The sequence below is a fragment of the Fringilla coelebs genome (genome assembly GCF_963513975.1).
Source record: "Fringilla coelebs genome assembly, chromosome: 1".
NCBI lineage: Eukaryota > Metazoa > Chordata > Aves > Passeriformes > Fringillidae > Fringilla > Fringilla coelebs.
In genome coordinates, this window is record NC_140028.1 from 34,713,071 (window position 1) to 34,730,757 (window position 17,687).

The 17,687-nt window shown below is 42.4% G+C and overlaps 1 protein-coding gene across 22 annotated transcripts in view; it reads right to left on the minus strand.

The window, feature by feature from the left end:
- SULF1 (sulfatase 1) overlaps positions 1–17,687 on the minus strand; it is a 185,509-nt gene that overhangs the window by 109,471 nt on the left and 58,351 nt on the right. For 11 of the 22 annotated variants that reach the window (XM_084218754.1, XM_084218760.1, XM_084218756.1 and 8 more), the window contains one exon: positions 12,695–12,787. The exons of 7 other annotated variants lie outside the window; for them this stretch is intronic. The gene's annotated coding sequence lies outside the window, so the exon portion shown is untranslated. Of the gene's footprint in view, positions 1–12,694; positions 12,788–14,055; positions 14,212–14,237; positions 14,338–17,687 lie in introns of those variants that run through there. 4 more of the 22 variants (XM_084218757.1, XM_084218748.1, XM_084218741.1 and 1 more) reach the window with 2 other exon arrangements.

Genomic DNA, 17,687 nt, shown 5'->3' on the forward strand with positions numbered 1-17,687 from the left:
AAGAGTAGACCTAACAAGCTGGTGAGAAGGAGGACACTTTTGCCTTGTCAGAACTTGTATGTCCAAACTATTCCACTCAGGAATAGACAACTTATTCTCCTCAGGAAGTTACAGAAGGAGCTCAACCATTGTAGGGGCAAAGATCTTGTGGTGCAAAGAACACTGCTAAAGAAATTAGAAACATCCTTCAGATGAGAGTGGTCACGTGTGTCCCTTCTACAGGAACACCTTTACCACACACCTGCGGGGCTTCCCTGTCACATTTATTTGAGGAATGCTGAGCAGGTTTCAATACATCTGTACAAGCGAGTTTGCACTGGTGCAAAAAGTCAATAAATGCCACTCTAGACAAGCTCTGAGTTTCAGAGACATTTACAGATTTGTGGTGATGACTGCTATTACATTAGGGTTACCTATGACCAATTACAAAGGGATGGATAGTGGAAAAGCATGGATAAAACTGAATAAGACCATATTTGCTAGCAACTCAATTCAGCAAAAAGGTCAAAAAGAGCAGGACAGTAGCCAGGTTTTAAGAAGCAAATGTTGCTCAAGTTTAGGTTATTTTGAGTCTTTTTAATGCTAAACCTTATAAACAAGTCTCATAAATAAGTATTCTCCCTTACCACAACCCTTTACAGAACCATGGAATTTCCTTTCACTTTCCTCACACTGTGAAACTTTTACAAAGATGGCTCAGATGAGGACTGAGCTTCAGAAAACATGCCACTGTAGATATTCAAGAATTGGATGAATGCTGCGGGTGGTCACATCACTTGCAAAACAGATGACTCAACAGTTGATCTTCTCTTACATGCCAAACAAAGTTCTTAATAAAAAAGTGGTTCAGATATTTTTTCTTATACCTATAACAGGAGAAATTGAAATTGTGGTTCCTAGAATACTACCAGAGGTTAGTAGTGCTCCTAATTAAATGCTGGCATTGAATGAATTGAATGTTCAGTGCTATTCACAAAGTAGCTAAGCCCAGAGAGCAGGAGGCTTTTTAAGGGGCCAAGTAAGAACAAACTCAGGTGGAGACCAGGCTAAAATTGACACCAAATATTCACTAAACTAGGGTGGCTTTGGACTTCGTATGTTTTAAGTTGGTAAATTTCAGCTCTATTGCTTAACTCTTCATCCGGCTCCAAACAGAATTTTAAAATAACTTCATAAGGGCAATACATACATCAATGGGATATATGCATATTGGACTAAAATTAGATTGTTATAATTGTCAGTTCTAAAGTTACAGAGACATATAAGAAGCACCACTATGGAGAATCAACAATAAATGATGGGAAGAAGTTCCAGCCACATGAAGAGAAAGGCAGCATTTCTGTAAAGCAGCAAGATATCCAGGGGAAATAATACCACTAATGTCAATGATAATAAGGGCTCCAGACTGTGGGATGCTGTTGTTTGAAATTTATCTATTTTAGGACTCAAAAAGTTCATTCAAAGTCTTCCCAAACTTCTGTAGAAGGCAATAAAAAAATCCATACTGAAAATAAAAGTCTTGTATAGTTTTAGTTTATATGTTTTAAGTAGTAGTCCTCAACACTGTTCAATCAGACTGCACAGCAAACCACTGAATTTGAGATACTCTTTGAAGAAGATCTTATGAGACAAACCTGGCCAAAACCAGGAAGAGCATCTTCTCATGTGAATGTATTTTGGAGAAATATTTCTCCTGCAGTTCACTGTGCCTGGAAGATCTATTTAAAGGTGAGCTAAGAACAACTGCATGTATCATAAGCAAGCCATAAGCTGGAGTAAATTGCTTTAGTATACTGCTTTTTACAAATACCCAGTTTACTCAAAGACACTGAGAAGTCAGGATGAAAATCAAGTATAAAATTTAATTCAAAGTAAGATAATGAAAACAACAAGTTGGGGGCAAGTGTTTCAAGCAAGATAAGCAACAGTCACTAAGTTAGAGAAGGACACTGAATTGCAGGTAGCAATGGATCTTCTCAAGGCAGGACTGACAGAAGGACCTAGGTGGGCTGGAACAATGGGCCATCAGGATCCGAACAGAATTCAGCAAGGACAGACATGAAGTCCCTCTGCTCAGAGCTCATTAAATGGCACCTATGCTCAACTTTTGGGCCTACAGTACAAAACCAGCTGTGATGAACTGGAGCAAGATCAGTGCAGGGCTATCAAGATGTTTTAGGGATGGAGCATTTGCCCTGCAGCACGAACCTGGCCTTGTTCCTCCTGGAGATTTGCTGGACATGGGGGGGATTCAGAGCAGCTGCCCAGAGCCTGCAATTAGTTATAAAGAGAAAAAGCCAAGCTCTATCAGGAGTCAGCAGTGCATGGCAGGAAGACAAGAGATAAGGGGCATAAGCTGAAACAAAAGAAAGTCAGACTGGATATAAATCAAAGCGAGCTTCTTCCCTGAAACAAAGCCAAACAGCAGAACAAATTGCCCAAGATACTGTGTACTGTGCACTTAATATCTTCTGGGGATTTTCAAGATGCAACTGGATGAAGTCCTGAGCAACAGGATCTGATCTCATAGCCTAGTTTTAACACCCCCTGAGACCTCCCAAGGTCCTTTCCAACCTTAATCTTCCAGTGTTCTTTTTGCGAGTATGTGAAATGTTTAATATATTTGTGAAGGGCTTGGTTGAGAGTATCTTCACAGGAAAGGTTGACTTTCCTTATTCTTGACAGAGGGATAAAGAATTGACTTGACCATCCCCATTTGGAATATTTATGGATGAACGCAGTGCTAATCATACAATTGTGCTTTGTGAGGGCAAAACATACATTGAGAACTAAACCAAAATGAAATTTTAGTCTGGAGATTGGCTGGTTCTTTCCCTGCACTACACAGTACCTATCACTATTACTGCACATTATTGTGTGTCTCATAACAAAGCTCCATGGAACGCAATTTGATGTGGCATAACCGATGGAGGCATCCCAAACTTCAAAATTCTACAGTGGTTACTGCTGAGACTGATGGCAGGAGAGAGCTTCAGACCAAGCTCTTCTCCTCTCAAGAGTGTGGTACCTGAAGAACATGACTGTCTTTCCAGTAAAAGTGGTGATGTCCTGAGGACATAGTTTCTGCCGTCGCTGAAACTTTTTTACAAGATGATTGAAAAAGTCTTTTGGAGTGGGCACACCAAGGACTGAGACCCCCTATCTAGCCAAAAGCATTCAGTCTCACTCTGTGTGTGGCAGTAGGCACAAAAGATGCCCAGACAGAAATGGAAAACATAGCAATATTTCTAGATTTTTGCGGAAGCAATGCACTCAATAAATTGCAAATGCAGCAACTCTGTTCATTTGTTCTTAATGACAATAAAGAGGATGCTTGGAAGGGAACCATTACCCAAACAGATTTTTTCCCAAGATTTGTTAATCTCTAGCAAGAGAACTGACAAAATCATCACTAGCAAAATAGAGCTGGAGACATGAAAGAAGAAGGCTTGACACTTCATCATCAATGCCACAAGCTATTAATTTCCCTCTGAAAACCCAGTGTAACAATTTTGATTCAGGAAAGATGAATGGCTGTAGCAGGGAAAGTAAACATGAACTGTGGAAAGTCTTTCTGGTTAAGCTGGAAAGGCTGCAGCCAAGATATTTCCCACTTAACCTTCATCAAGGAAAAGGTCAAAAAAGGCCAATATGTTTAAGCAGGGCACAGGATGGAGCAGAACAAAACTTCCTATGAAAAAAATGAAGTTCACATTCTTTTGGTCTTCATTAAAACTATTCCACATCACTCCACACTTTCATTTAAAGCAGTTTCCTGACAGCATTGAATACAAGATCTTAAAGCATCTTTTGTCAAAAGATAAAAGTGTAAATGGAAAACAATTTGTGTACTGTACACAAAACAGGGAAAAGTATGAAGGATGCATATGAAAGAGAAAGAAAAAATACCTTTAGCCTTAGCAAATTATATAAGCAGTGTATGCAAGGTAATCATCCACCCCGTGTACTTCCATGTACATGTACTCTAAGCTGAACAGTTACAAAGGCATATCTGGCTTTACCAAAGTGGAAATTTTTAACTATGGTTACTGGGCAATAGAATATAATACATGGAAAATGCCACACTCAGGATTTCTCCTGGAAGAACAGATAAGTATACCTTTGGGCAGATTGATATGTGAATTGAACAACAGATATGCACAGCAAGCACAAAGAAATGCTGCTGGGAGAGAAAAAGAATATATTTTCTTTCCATTCGCCACTCACCAGGTCTGGTCTGCCTTCCTTTGGGATATCTATCAGTCATGACTCAGACTCCCACTCCATCTATTTTTGAAGTTCCCTAGTGTCTCAGTCTAATATGTGATGTCTCTTGCCCTGTAGTGTCAGCATGGCACTTTCTTGCCCACCTCAATTTTCATCCTTCATTGTTCACTATCTCTGTTCCTATTGACTCTATATGTTGGCAATTCATGATGAAGTGGGGCAAAAAAGCTTCTTCAAACAATGAGAGTGGCCCACACAGAGCTTTGAAGGTAAGGACTGAGACATGGGCTCTTCTTTTCATACCAGATGTGACTCAGCAAGGTGTCTGAAAGAGATGGGTGAGGCATCCTAGGAAACCTGCTCTACCTCCCTGTGTTAGGCTCTCATCCAAGATAACTGCAACACTTTTTAAAGAGATGAGTTGTTTGACAGTTGGGTATGACTTCAAAAACCCAGACTCATAAATACATGCATTACTGAGATCAATCCTGAACTGAAAAGCCCAGCATATTCTACTGTAGGCAGGGAAACATAGCAACTCTGGCAGTCACTGGTGGCTGGCGACTAAAACAAACCAGTGAATACTTCAAATGGCTACCAGATTCAACACTCTGGTACCCTGCATGGCTGTGTCCCTCTTCCACTGTCATGGTAGCATCAGTGTCACAGTTCAGGCTTCAGTACTGAGAATGGTTGAATTACTGTTGTTATCTGAATGGTCTGTGACTGAAGGGCAAATATTCTTGTGGGAAATGAAAATTTGCTCTGCACTGTATGTTGCCCTGGGGCTCCCAGGGTGTGTGCATGAGTAATCTCCATCAGAGGAGTGAAGCAGACAGGTCACAGCAGCAGCATCACTCACCTGAACTCAAGCTCCGATGCCCATATTGATGACCTCATTAAACTGTATGTAGGAAACAGCTTTATTCAAAGCAGCCTTGAAGCAGTACCCAAAAGCAATGTGAAGGGCATATGAATATAATTTCAGAATTCCCTCAACACAGATTCAAGCTCCTCAGCAAGTGATTCTCTCCAATAACCCTCTGGATTTCTTAACAACAACTAAGGATTTTTACATGGCAAACAAAAGGAGGAATACACAAAGTACACATGATATTCTCACACTGCAAATGCTCTGCAGCTACCAGAAAGTGCAGTAAATTCTCTATCCTTACATACAAGGTAGACAGGGTCCTCAAAACACACAATATCAAGATACAGTTGCACAATGTCACTTGTCCAAGACAGCACATACATCAGCTATACTTAGCCATGTCCTTGTTTTATCTGGCTTTTGCAGACCACTTTGCATGTTGGCAACTATTACCCTCTCTAAAGGTTTCACAGGATTTGATAGATGTTCTCTTTGTGCTACAGATATCCATGGTACCTAAGACCAAAACAAATAGCTGTAACACAGATCTGTTTCTTGAGATGTGGTTTTACTGCATCTCAAACCCTTCACAAGTTGATGATGTGCAAAACTGCAAAATTTGTGGAGAGGAGATGCTTGCAGAGCAATTTATTGAAAGGCAAATGAGATGTGAGCTGAAAAGGATGGGGGAAATCTGAAAAAGTGGTGTCCTTCTCTCAGTAACTCTCTGTAGCTGCACATTTCCTATGTTGAGCTGCTATTCTTTTGAGGACTCTTGTGATCCCTGACTATGCATAGCTCTAAGTCTCCATTTTGCCCTTCCTCACTTCAGAGGATCTCTGCTTTAGAGGAATGCTCCATGCCAAGCAGAAGGAAAACAAAACCCATTTTCAGTGGCCTTTTTCACTTAGGAGCTGAGTTGCAGAGCAATAGAGCTCAGGAAGCCTTCCTCTGTAAGCCTATATATTGGCAATGGACAGAAGTTTACAGTGGTATAAAAAATACCAACCTCCTACTGATATAGAGATAAAAGAAATACTGGAATTCTTGACAGATATTTGTGTTCACTTCAGAACATTTTTATTGGTCCAACTGTGGTAGTTGTCTCCCTAAATCCTACCATCTCCTGGTGGCCAAGCAGATAGGTCTCAGTCTATGGGTCTATTGTAGTCTCAGTTCATAAATTGGCCCTAGATGTGTAATAGATAAGAACAGGGTAAATTCACAAGTGTTTTACTAAACACACATTCAAGATTTCAGATGTTATAGCTAAAATAAAATAGTGGGGAATGACATCAAAGGAACCTTTGCTCAATATTTCTACAAAGGTTGGATTAATGCAGAATTCTTTATTGCCACAAAGTTACCAAAACCCAAATATTATTCTAAAATCTACGATTCTCAGCATTTTTGCAGTCCTTGGGAAAAAAAAAAAAAAGATAGTTAAAAGGCATCCTGTGCTGGTTATTTACAGGATGTTCAGTTTATTATTGCACTACTGTTCTCTAATTTGTGACTGGCATGCCCCTAGGCAGTCAAATCACTGGGAAATAATCCTCAAAAGTTTTAGCATAGCTGGATCCAGAAACATGGGTCCTGAATCTTTTACTTTTCTCTCTTTCTTCCATTCTTTGTTCAACAGATATTCCAACATATTCCTCCAAGATCATCCATTATTCCTCATTGTGATTTTATTGCTTGTGGGCACCACCACCACCATCTCTGATTGCCCTAAGCTTTATCTACCCCACAAGCCTTTGAAACATTCTTTAAGTAACAACACTGAGTGATTTTTAAAACATTTTTCTGTAACCTATATAATTTACATTCTCATTTTTTTTGTCAGCATAACCCAGGAATAAAACAGGTGACGCTTTGGAGGAGTATAGTGTTCCATTTCTACAGTCAGTACCAAAGCCACATTTTATCTAAGTATCCTCATCCCTTCCAGTGAGTCATATCTCCAGGGTTCAAATGAAAGACCTGCTTCATGTATTCATGTATTCTTCTGTGAAAAGTATAGGAGACACCTTAAAGAGCTGTGTAGGAATTACAGCACAGCTGTTCAAATACAGTGTTTATCCATGGCATTGCTCATCTATGGGCTGATCAAGAAACTCAAGGTGATATCAAATTCTTCCAGGCTAAGCTCCTTAGCAGTCTTTGCAAAACAAGTGAGCTTCATCCCTACATATGGAAAGAGGCAGGTGCCTTTGAAGATTTACAAAAGGAAATCCTGCTTTCCTAGCTGCAGTGCCTGGGGGTCTCCAGGGGGACTCTCTTCATTGATCAGAGAGAGAACATGCCTTTAGGTAGCTGCTCTGTAAGTATTTAAGACCCAAGGGGCACCTTGGCTACGCAGCCTGGATCCCACCCTCAGAATCTCATTCACCTTTTTAAGCAGCAGCTGAGCAGGCACTTCTGTTTCTTTCCTTTTCTCTCCACACCACTTATTAGCTTCTCTCCATATCCTAGTTGGGTTAGAGAGTCAGAAGTGGTAAGGGAGGACTTTCTTTATTCTGAGTGACACTGCAGCAATTCTCTAAATAAAAAGGGATAGGCTTTCATTAAAGGTGCACATTTAGCCTCATGCTTGTGGTGACAGTGGCACAGTCACCCACATCTGTTATCACAGTTCTACTGTGGACACACACAGTGCCCCAGTGTGTGGGTTGAGAAGGTGTTACAGGTAGCTGAGTATCTTACAGCTCACAGCCCCCTAAAGGCTGTGTTGGCCATGTTTGCCCTCCTCACCCCAAGCCAGCAGCTCCAACCACTTTCATGGTTCCATGTGGACCCTCTGTCCACTTGCTGAGATGAACCAACTCAGTAGGCAGGCAGCCAACAGAGCTTCCCACTGCCCTGATGAGTTCATTCAGCACTCCAGGAGATGAGCCAAGAGCCAAACCTGGCACAAGGAAGGAGATGGGAACACACTGCTGCAGGGAGAGGATGGGAAGATCAGGGATGGGTTTCTCCAGGGCAGCAAGCTATTCTGCTGTCTGAGAGGAGACAAGAAACCTCACCCTCTGTTGCAATAAAACCTCTTTAACAAAATGGGAGTTATCAGACGACCGATCAGAAATTTCAGAGGGAGCTGATTACAGTAAACCTCAGGAAAAAAAGTTGGGTTGTTTTAATTGCCAGGCATGACATGCACAAACCCACCTTGTTCACACAGCCTGCATGCATTTACATAGGCAGATTTGGGTTTTTTCTAAGTTTTCTTCATGTTTCTGGAGCTGCATGCAAGCCAGCTGTCTCAGCAACCAGGAGGATTAGGCTTAAAAAACCAGAAACGGGAGATCTGAACTTCTCACGTTATATCTTGACTCTTACACTTGAAGCTTTACAAAGAAAGCAAAATATCTTCAGACTACTGATAAAAGTCAGGAGACTTGGCAGTTTTGCAGACATTTACAGGCTTGGCAACACATTTTTCTGTTTTTAAGTGAAAACAGACAAAACAGTGCACATGGTAGAATAACGAACATCTTGGCACATTGCAATTACAATGCTGGAACAGACCACTATTCAGTTTTAATAGATGCTTTTGAGAAAAGCAATCCCCTGTGTTCAGCTCCCTGTTACATTTATTCTCCAGAACCCTAGTGCCAAAAGCTTCCCCATCTTCTCTGTGGGCTTTCCAAACAGAGTTCACCTCCTGTGAAGCACCACAAAAATACAGCTGCTGTCAGGCAGCTCTTCTCCTTGCTAAGATGGGTTAGAGTCACATCATAGAGAAATGGCAGCATGCAGTGGCACAATTACAATCAAACCAGGATAGGATTTTTTTTGGAATACAACATCGCTGACTTTCTAGTCTTTTGCTTCTATATAGAAACCCCATGAAGTATTCTATAGATAATCTAGCACTGATCTACAGCCTGGAATTCTACAGCACAGTGCCACATCTAGAAATTTTGCAGTATATATTCTAGCAATACTCGCAAATTTGCGGATGTAAATGCTATAATGCAAGTTAGTTAATTGTAAGTTAATTTTTGCTACGAAATAAATAATTATAAAAAAAGGAAATAATGATAAAATTTTGAGTGTAAGGGTCAACTACTACAAAAAAATGTTTCAGTGTAACCAAACCACCAGTGGTGGTTATGACTGGAAAGGTTCAGAGCTCCAGGATTAACAGAGCACACACAGTAACAAAGACTTACCAACCTTTCCAGCAGATTCTGAAAGTGGAAACTAAAGTCCTGGGAAAATCACTGACACTAAATCTGCTGTGTGCAAAAACCATATGATGAAACAAGCATTAGTTTCCTCAGAAAATAAAATTCTTAAGACACATGAAATTAAAATGGCATTACTCTCACCAGCTTTTGAGTATAAACAAGCAATGCTAAACAAAGATCTTGCAGGGGCCCTCAAAAGCAGTCTACTGACATAACTGAAATGTGCTAAAATAATTCAGCTAAAACGAGTCTGGTTTGGTTATTAATTTAATAATTACTGTGCTGCATTCTGAGGTGACTGATTAGAACCTTGAGCCTTTCCACTTTACAGCGTCCTCTCCAAGCACATGACAGCATTGAACTTGCCCCTCTTGGTAAGAATAACAATGGATTTACTGCACTCTGCTCATATGGAAATGATGAATTAACGTTGGAGCAAGGAAAGTGAAAGAGAGAAAAATCCAAGGGGGGCAGGAGAGAATATTACACTGCTGCTCCAGCTGGGAAGGCAGAGTGATGACTGAAGGCTTGTTAAAGGGAGAAGCAGGGTGACTTGCTGCCACTACTAGGGCACAGCACAGGGGACTGTACCCCCTCCCACTCCCTTCCACTGCTGCTTTCTACACATGTGACTGCTCAGGGACAAGGTCACAGGTAACTGCAGTGCAGGGACAGCCACACCTCAATGGATTATTCACTATGTGCATACAGCCCCCCACTTCACCTGCAGCCCACCTAATGCAGCTCTACCCGTGATGGAGGCATTGGGAAATTGCAGTCTGAGGAAGACAACTGTGTCTTATGGGTGTCACAAAGCCCTCTTGAGAGCTGTGTTATTCAGTGCCTTCTGATTTAATATCCTCAAAATCTCCAAAGATGGCAGTTAAAATTTAAACAGCCATTCTGAAAAGACACTCTTGATCCCATTATCAGTGTCGGGGATGGGATTACAATGGGGGTGGTAATGGTGGAAATGTTTTAGGAGAGATCTAGTATCAACAGCAGGAGTGGCCACTAATTGGATTCTTTCTATGTCACCGCAGAGTTGTCACGGGACTCTCGCTCTCTGTTGAACACTGCAGCTCTCAAGGGGCTCAGAAAGGAGCTTTCTCAATTGTTATCACATCAGTCTGCCTTCCCACTCAAACACAAATCCCCCAAAGCTCTTTCTAAAGCTAAGGAAATCATGGAACCCATGACTCCCATGACATCTGCAACAAGTGTCCTGCCTCATCAGTGTGAGAATGGGCCCTGACATTACACCAGGCTCAAACTCCTGATCCTGCATGAACATTTGGCCATATATATATATATGTATAAATATATGTATTATCAAGTGTAGGATGTAAGCTAAACAAAGCTAGATAAAAAACCTGCAAACTGTCAAAATAGTCTGCAATAAACTGTTTCTAGCCAGAACAGAATTTGCAAATGTTTTAAAATATTTTTTTCCTTAGCTGTCTACCGTCCACCGAGCGTGGCTTTTATAATGGCTTGCACATTTAGGAGCACTGTCCCCAGCATCACAACATTTTAAATAAACTGTTTTTATCAGTTCCTGACTGGAATAAGAGCGGTTACAATAATTTTCACACTGTTACTTGCAATCTCTAGGATACTTCTGGATTTCTACATGCAATTTTTTTCCTGCCAACGTCTAATTTAGCCTACTTTTTGAAGGTGCATTTACATGCCATTTGGAAATTTACCAAGGGGTTTTTTTCAATGCAAATTACACCAATCATAATTATTTTTTCCCCTCTGAAACAGAGACAAAAATCAATGAAAGGCCAAGGAGACATGCCAAGAAGCAGAAACTGAAGTTGCATATTGTGACGTAATGAGCTCACCCACCTCAATTATAAAGTGCTAAGAAGAGGAAGCCCCTGACAAGCAATAAACTGACACATAATTAAGACAATTCAGGGCAGAACACATTCTGGCTGGAAAACATTTTCTTGTGCTCTACCTAACCGCTCAGAGCAGTGAGAGAAAAAAACCAGGGTGACACTTTGAAAACTCTATGAAGACAATAAGTATCCCACCTAATTTTCACTAGCTGGGGGAAAAAGAAACACACCAGCTTTTGTGTAGTGCAGGTTGCCTCACATCACAAACAGAGTTGATAGTACAGACATGCCTGGTATGTTCAGCATTCCATATCAAGCAAAGATGAATTAGCCGCAACAAAAATGTGTTACAGCTTTCATGCAGCAGTTTATGGATTTTTTTTTGTACCTCTGGAATTTTTTACCTTGAGCGTATCGTGGAACTCATACTGTCTCAGATCTTTTCCTAAGATTATTTTTATCTCACTGTGAGGAACATCTTTGTGAGCTCTGAACACTTTTACAGCTGCTAGGATGCTAATGGGAACTTCATGTGTGTACCCAGCACAAGTGCTCTCAGGAAAAAAAAAAGCCAATGTCAAAGGAAGGTATGTAGAAGTCACCATAAATATGTCTTTGAATGTTTACCATCTGGAACAGTAGATTACATTTTGACAAGAAGCTGGACTGCCCCGTGGGCATTGTCTTTTAAACAGCCCCATCATTATGAAGGAAGGAAAAACATGATTTGCTGTTCCTAGTTTCTCAGCAAGATTTTCTGGCAGTGCTAGAGAAACTAGTTTGTTTTTTTCCCCCCTAGTAAAACAAAAACAAGTTGGGCATGTGTAATTAGCTATGCACTTTCTTTAAAAAATATGGTTTCTTGTAGATCATCTGATCTGTGATCCAATGATAGCCACAGAAAGGGATAGGTTTCAGCTATGCAGTGACAGCATCAGGCTCTGCCGCTCACAGTGCTGCACCTCAGCTTTGCTGAAGTCTGAACCTCTGTGTGCTGAAGGCATACTGAGCTTCTCACAGGACACTCTGGGAGAAAGAGAAATCCAATATACAAGACTTGTACGTGGAGCTATAATGAGGTTTTCCTTTGGTTTTGTTTTTCATTTTAAGCTTGTAAAAAATTCCATCACTTTTTACAATGAGAAAGTGTAGACTGAGAGTAAAAACCAGAATGGTCACATTTATTCACATAAATCTTGGTCTGGTTGCATAGTGATTTTTGGGATTTAGCTAATTCTCTGTTTCAAATTGCTGTGGATGACTTCTGAGGACACATTTGTACTAAAGAGTGTGTTTGGAAATGCAAGGTGGGAACAACCTATAAAGAGGTCAAATAGTCTGTCTGTTCAAGGGAAAAAAAGTTAACAAAAAAGTTGGTTTGAGGCAAAAATATATGTGCAACATGAAACATGGGTTTATGGGCATCGTTACACTGTTGAATACCAAAATCACAAAGCACCAGCTATAAATCCCCTTGCTCAGCCTACTAAACAGATCTTATTTCAGAACACATTAGATACAGTATGGTGTATATATATAGAATATCTCACCTGTAAGTGGTGAGGACAGTGTTAGATTTCTTTCACAAGTAGGAGGCCAATAATTCATAAGCACCAGAGGTATGTGACAGTTACTGTGAAGAACTGTTAAGGTGCAAAAGAAGCAAATAATATTGTTACTCTGCACAGGAAAACAGCATATATATACAGCAAATTTTAAACTAAACAACCCCAAATCAAATAAAAGAAAAAATAATCCATCCTCTAATTTCTCCATCTAGATAATTTAGAATAAAACAATGAAAACATCTTTTCTGATAAGCTAACATACTGTAATTAGTGATAACATTTCTGATTTAGTTAATTTGCTGGGCTTCCCACGCTCCAGACATCAATGAACTTAATAGCGGAATTAAATGAAAATGATAGCAGAGTACTTCCATAACTAATTTCTAATTATATTTCTGCCCCCCTTCCTTCCTAAACATAAATTTTTGCCTACGTCTAATTAACACTTCAGATTGCTAGTTTAGAATCTATAAATATAGCAAGTCTTTAATGATCCATTATAGTGATGCTACTTAGTTTTCAATGACTTGTAAAACTTTCAAAAACAGATCTGCAAATGAATTACATCCATCTGCTCTGCTGCAGCTGCAAGAGCAGCATTACATTGTACCCCGCCTTTCCCTACTTTCCTGATTTTCTCTTAACTTTATGCCCATGTGTAAGCCAAACCATCTCGATGCCGATTGTCAGGCAGGTCTCTATAAAGGAGTCTTCAAACTTTACGGACATCTCCAAGGCACTTTCAAAACATTTTGGTTGCCTCCCAGCTGAGCCCCAGACAGGCTGCACGCTGCTGAAGCATCCTGCTCAAAACCTAGGAAATACTCTGCCTTCTCCCGCCCGAGCTCTGCCGGAGCACGGAGGCGTTCGCCCCCGCAGACGGAGCACCTACCGTGCCCGGCCCCGCTGCCCCCGCAGACAGACAGAGCACCCACCGTGCCCGGCCCCGCTGCCCCCGCAGACAGACAGAGCACCCACCGCGCCCGGCCCCGCTGCCCCCGCCGCCCCGGGCACACACGTGTGCGCCCAGCGGAGAGCGCTGCCTGCGGGGGGAGCGGAGCAGGCTCCCGCAGGGCTGGGATGCACCGCGCCCGGGGAGATTTTCCAATCTACACCTCCGAAAGCGTGACCTTAGCGGCGTTAAGAGTGTTAGCTCTATGAAGACAGCCAAGCATCAGGCTGCGCTCGCTGTTATCTGTCAGCCGTACAATAGCAGCATTGATAAGGCAGCAGCAACTGGCTTTGACAAGTGTGCTGTGCTAGCATTCCTCTGAAAACCGTGAAGGAAAAAAAGAGAGAGAGGGAGAGAGAGAGAGAGAGGCATGAGGTGCCTTTTACTTTACCTGAACAAAGTGTGCGGTTTTATTTTTCCCTCTGAGCTGCTGGAAACGATTCTTCCCGTTTCTCCCCCAGAGCTAGGTATTTCTTCTTTTGCTTGCAGCTCACACTTGGGGAAGACCACACAGCTCCAGCAAGGCTGCCTCTCTCCCCTAATCCCCACTCGAGTGTGATGACACACACTAACCCCAACCATCTGTTGAAACACGTCCTCAAGCACTCAGCACAGTGGTGTGTCAAGACGGGCTGCCCAATCCAATCGCTGGGGCTGGGTGGCTCTTAAGGAGCTGGAGGCAGAGACAAGGGCAGAAACTATAAGGCTGAGAACTCTTTAGCAAAGTAACCTGAGATTTTGAGAAAGCGCTGCTATTGAAAAAAAGAGCAGAAGGGGGAGGTACTCGCGGGAAGGTAGAGGGAGTGGATTAGTCTGGTGGCCAGTTGTGTAACTTCTCACAACTCCTTGTATTCCCAAGGGACCACTGGGATCCCTTCGCAGTGCGATGCACAGAAGCACAAGAGCAGCACTAAACTGTTTTTGTGACGGGTCTATTGAGGGCAATCTCCTCCAAGAACGCTTTTCTAAAAGAGATAAACGGCGCAGTTTGAAATCCTGATAAAGCGCTACCGCGGGAGTCGTTTGCAGGGCGATGTGACATCTGCATCCCGAAATCCCAACTCCTTACCGTGCCGCTGTTACCCCGTGGCTGCTTCCAGCCTTCCTGGGAGAACGGCGGAGAGGGGCTAGAGGAAAACCGGGGTGGGGGAGAAGAGGAGATATCCGAAGAGCAAATATCTCTGCTTCTGCACTCAGACATCTGCGAGTCCTTCCCCGGAGCCCGCGCTTCCCGGGGGGCGGGCAGGCTGCCCCCGCTCCCGGTGCGGCTCGCTGGCCCAGCGGCGCTCGCTGCTCGCCCGCCCGCCCTCGGCGGCTGCAGCGGCCGCTCCGCGCCCGCGGCGCTGCTGGGACAGCTCCGGCCCCGCTCCGGCCCCGCTGGGCGCCCCGCGGCCCCGGCTGCCGCCCCCCGGCCGGGAAGCTGCCACCAGCCTGTTGCTTCCCCGCTTCCCACCCGCTTCCGCCACCGCCGCGCAGCGTCCTGCGGGATGCGGCCGCAGTTTCGGGAGCGCTGCCCTTCCCCTGGAAAGCCGTCACCGCCCCGGTCGGGGCTGGGGGCTCCGGGCAGTGCCGCAGCAAGCCTGGACTGTGGCTAGTCTGTACCGCAGTTTCCCTCTGCCACAAAGCAAACATTATTACACCTTCCTCTCTCTCAGGGCCACTGCCAGGAAAAATCCACTAATTTACAGAAGATGTCCGGGAAGGATAGATAAGGGACACAGAAAAGCTGCTAAGTGCCAAAGAAACAGTTCTTTCCTTTCCCCTCCCTGTAATAGGATAGCGTGGAAGAGAGACTTAAAATCTCAAGGGTTTTTACCTCATTACCAAGTGCCTGACTTGACACTTGCATTAAATCTACATTTCACATTATGACAGATGTTGTATTTTCTTTGAACTGAAAGGGAAGGACGTTGTTTTGGCATTAAAAGTTACTCTGAAAGTGTTAACATCCAACTTGAAGAAAGGTTTGCAATTGTGAAAAGACACTCTGCCCAGCTATATGAAAGCCATATGAGTCTTGAAATGTTGATTTGGCTTACTCGTTCTTTAATACCTTACACAAGGCTGTTTCTGAATGACTAGTGGCAAAGTGAGTACTTAATAAAATGTGAGATTCAAGAGCTGGGGTCTGAGCCCAGATAGCTGTTAGCAAAGCTGACCTGGAAAAGAAAGGAAAAAGAAGAAACTGGAGTCCCAACTGTATTTGCCTAAATTCTTCCCCCAAGTGATGACACAGTGTCTGTTTCAGCCTATTACTCTGAAACTGCTATCACAGATGTTTGGTATCCTCTAAAACACTACTCCCTAATCTGCTAATTCTAGATAAATAAACAGCTGAATAATATTTTCAACAATAATATGTGGTGAAGTAGAGATGCAACTACTGTCCCTGGGGTATTCTAAGACTCTTAATGTTGCCAATTATATCTTCAGGGCAAGGGTTTGGTTTGATTTTGTTTCATTCTAGCAGACTGTGATCTGTAAACAGACTGGATAACCTTACATCCCCAAAAAGCCCTGGAGCCTTTATTGAGCTCATTTGCATTTTCTTTAGCTGTACTTCTTACCAGTATTGTACAGTAACTGCATAAAAAATCTGTAGTGATCAAAGATATGGAATATCAAAAAGCCCCTCAAATTGTGCTGCATCATCCTGTGTCCTGACTCACTTTCTAAAATGCAGCTCACCTCACAGATGCCCTATGTTTATATTGGTCAGATGAGAGGCAAATTCAGCAGGGTTCAACCTCTAACCAGCATGAATAACTCTTATGTGCATACAATTATTTTATGTTGTGATGTGGTAAATGCTTATCCAATGTCGTTTATTATATCTGAGTATAAATATACATAAGCAAGTTACTGAGCATTTGTGTGGTGCACAGGCCGAGATCTGTTGTTTTTTTAGGCCTGTGTAAGTCAGGGACGCCTCTGCTGATGCCTGTCAAGTCACAATACTGTAAAACTGACATGTTTAAAAGGTCCCCTAATTTAGTGTTGTTTATACAGAGACACACACCCCCCCACATTTCTCTTCATAGACTCTGCCATGACTTGAAATACAAATTTTTGTCTCTATTAGCCCTCAAACATCACGCATGATCATGTTTTCACTTAAAAGCTACTGCTGATGTTGCAGGATAATTTAACTGCTACTCGTGTGACTACAGCCAGATTTAGTTTGCTGTGACAGCTCATAACAGACTTTTCCACCACTTCTCCTCTATGCACACTGCCATCTGCAAAGAGTTTATGTTTTAAAGGCTGAAATGAAAGCTGCACTGAAGAGCCATACCCGAAATGCTGTTAAAATTATGCATCATAAAACAGGTTCTCAAGTTGACTGTCAAACCCTTGAACTCTTGCTAAGGTCAGGCTGCCCCCACCCACATAAGACTTGTAGCAAAGTGAATGATGCTTTATGCAAATATCTCAAGACAATCCTAATATGCAAGAATAATTGTAGGTAATTGTGATATTGAGAAATAGTCACTCCTGTTTTGTTGCCACAGATAACATGTCCCTCACATAGTTGTTCCAATTGGTTTCCATGGTAGCCAACAGCATCCTTAAGCCAGGGCACTGAGGTTCACTCTGTGTTGCCTAGACTTTAACTCACCACCTTTCCTCCAGCACAGATGGCCTTGGCAGTTTTGTGTGTTGGTGTGGAACATATGCACATAATCACACAGGTGCACCTCTGCTCAAGAACCTCAAGGATTTCTCAACTCTGGCATTTTCAGCTCTCAAAAATAATCAGAGGGTTTTTTTCATGATTCCTGCAGCAACCTCAGTCTATCTCTCCTGCCAATATGAAGGAAGATGACTTTTTGCTTCCTTGAATAATTTTATGTTTACCCTGGATTCAATTATGTTTGAAGAGTTTATATAGGAACAGAAGAGGTTCTAGAACATGACTATAAATCTACAGACAAGTTTACTGTTAAATTCTAGCTTGAAATGCATGCTCATGCATGAATAGCATGCTCATGCTCCTGTTGAGTTTCAATGATATCTCGTCGA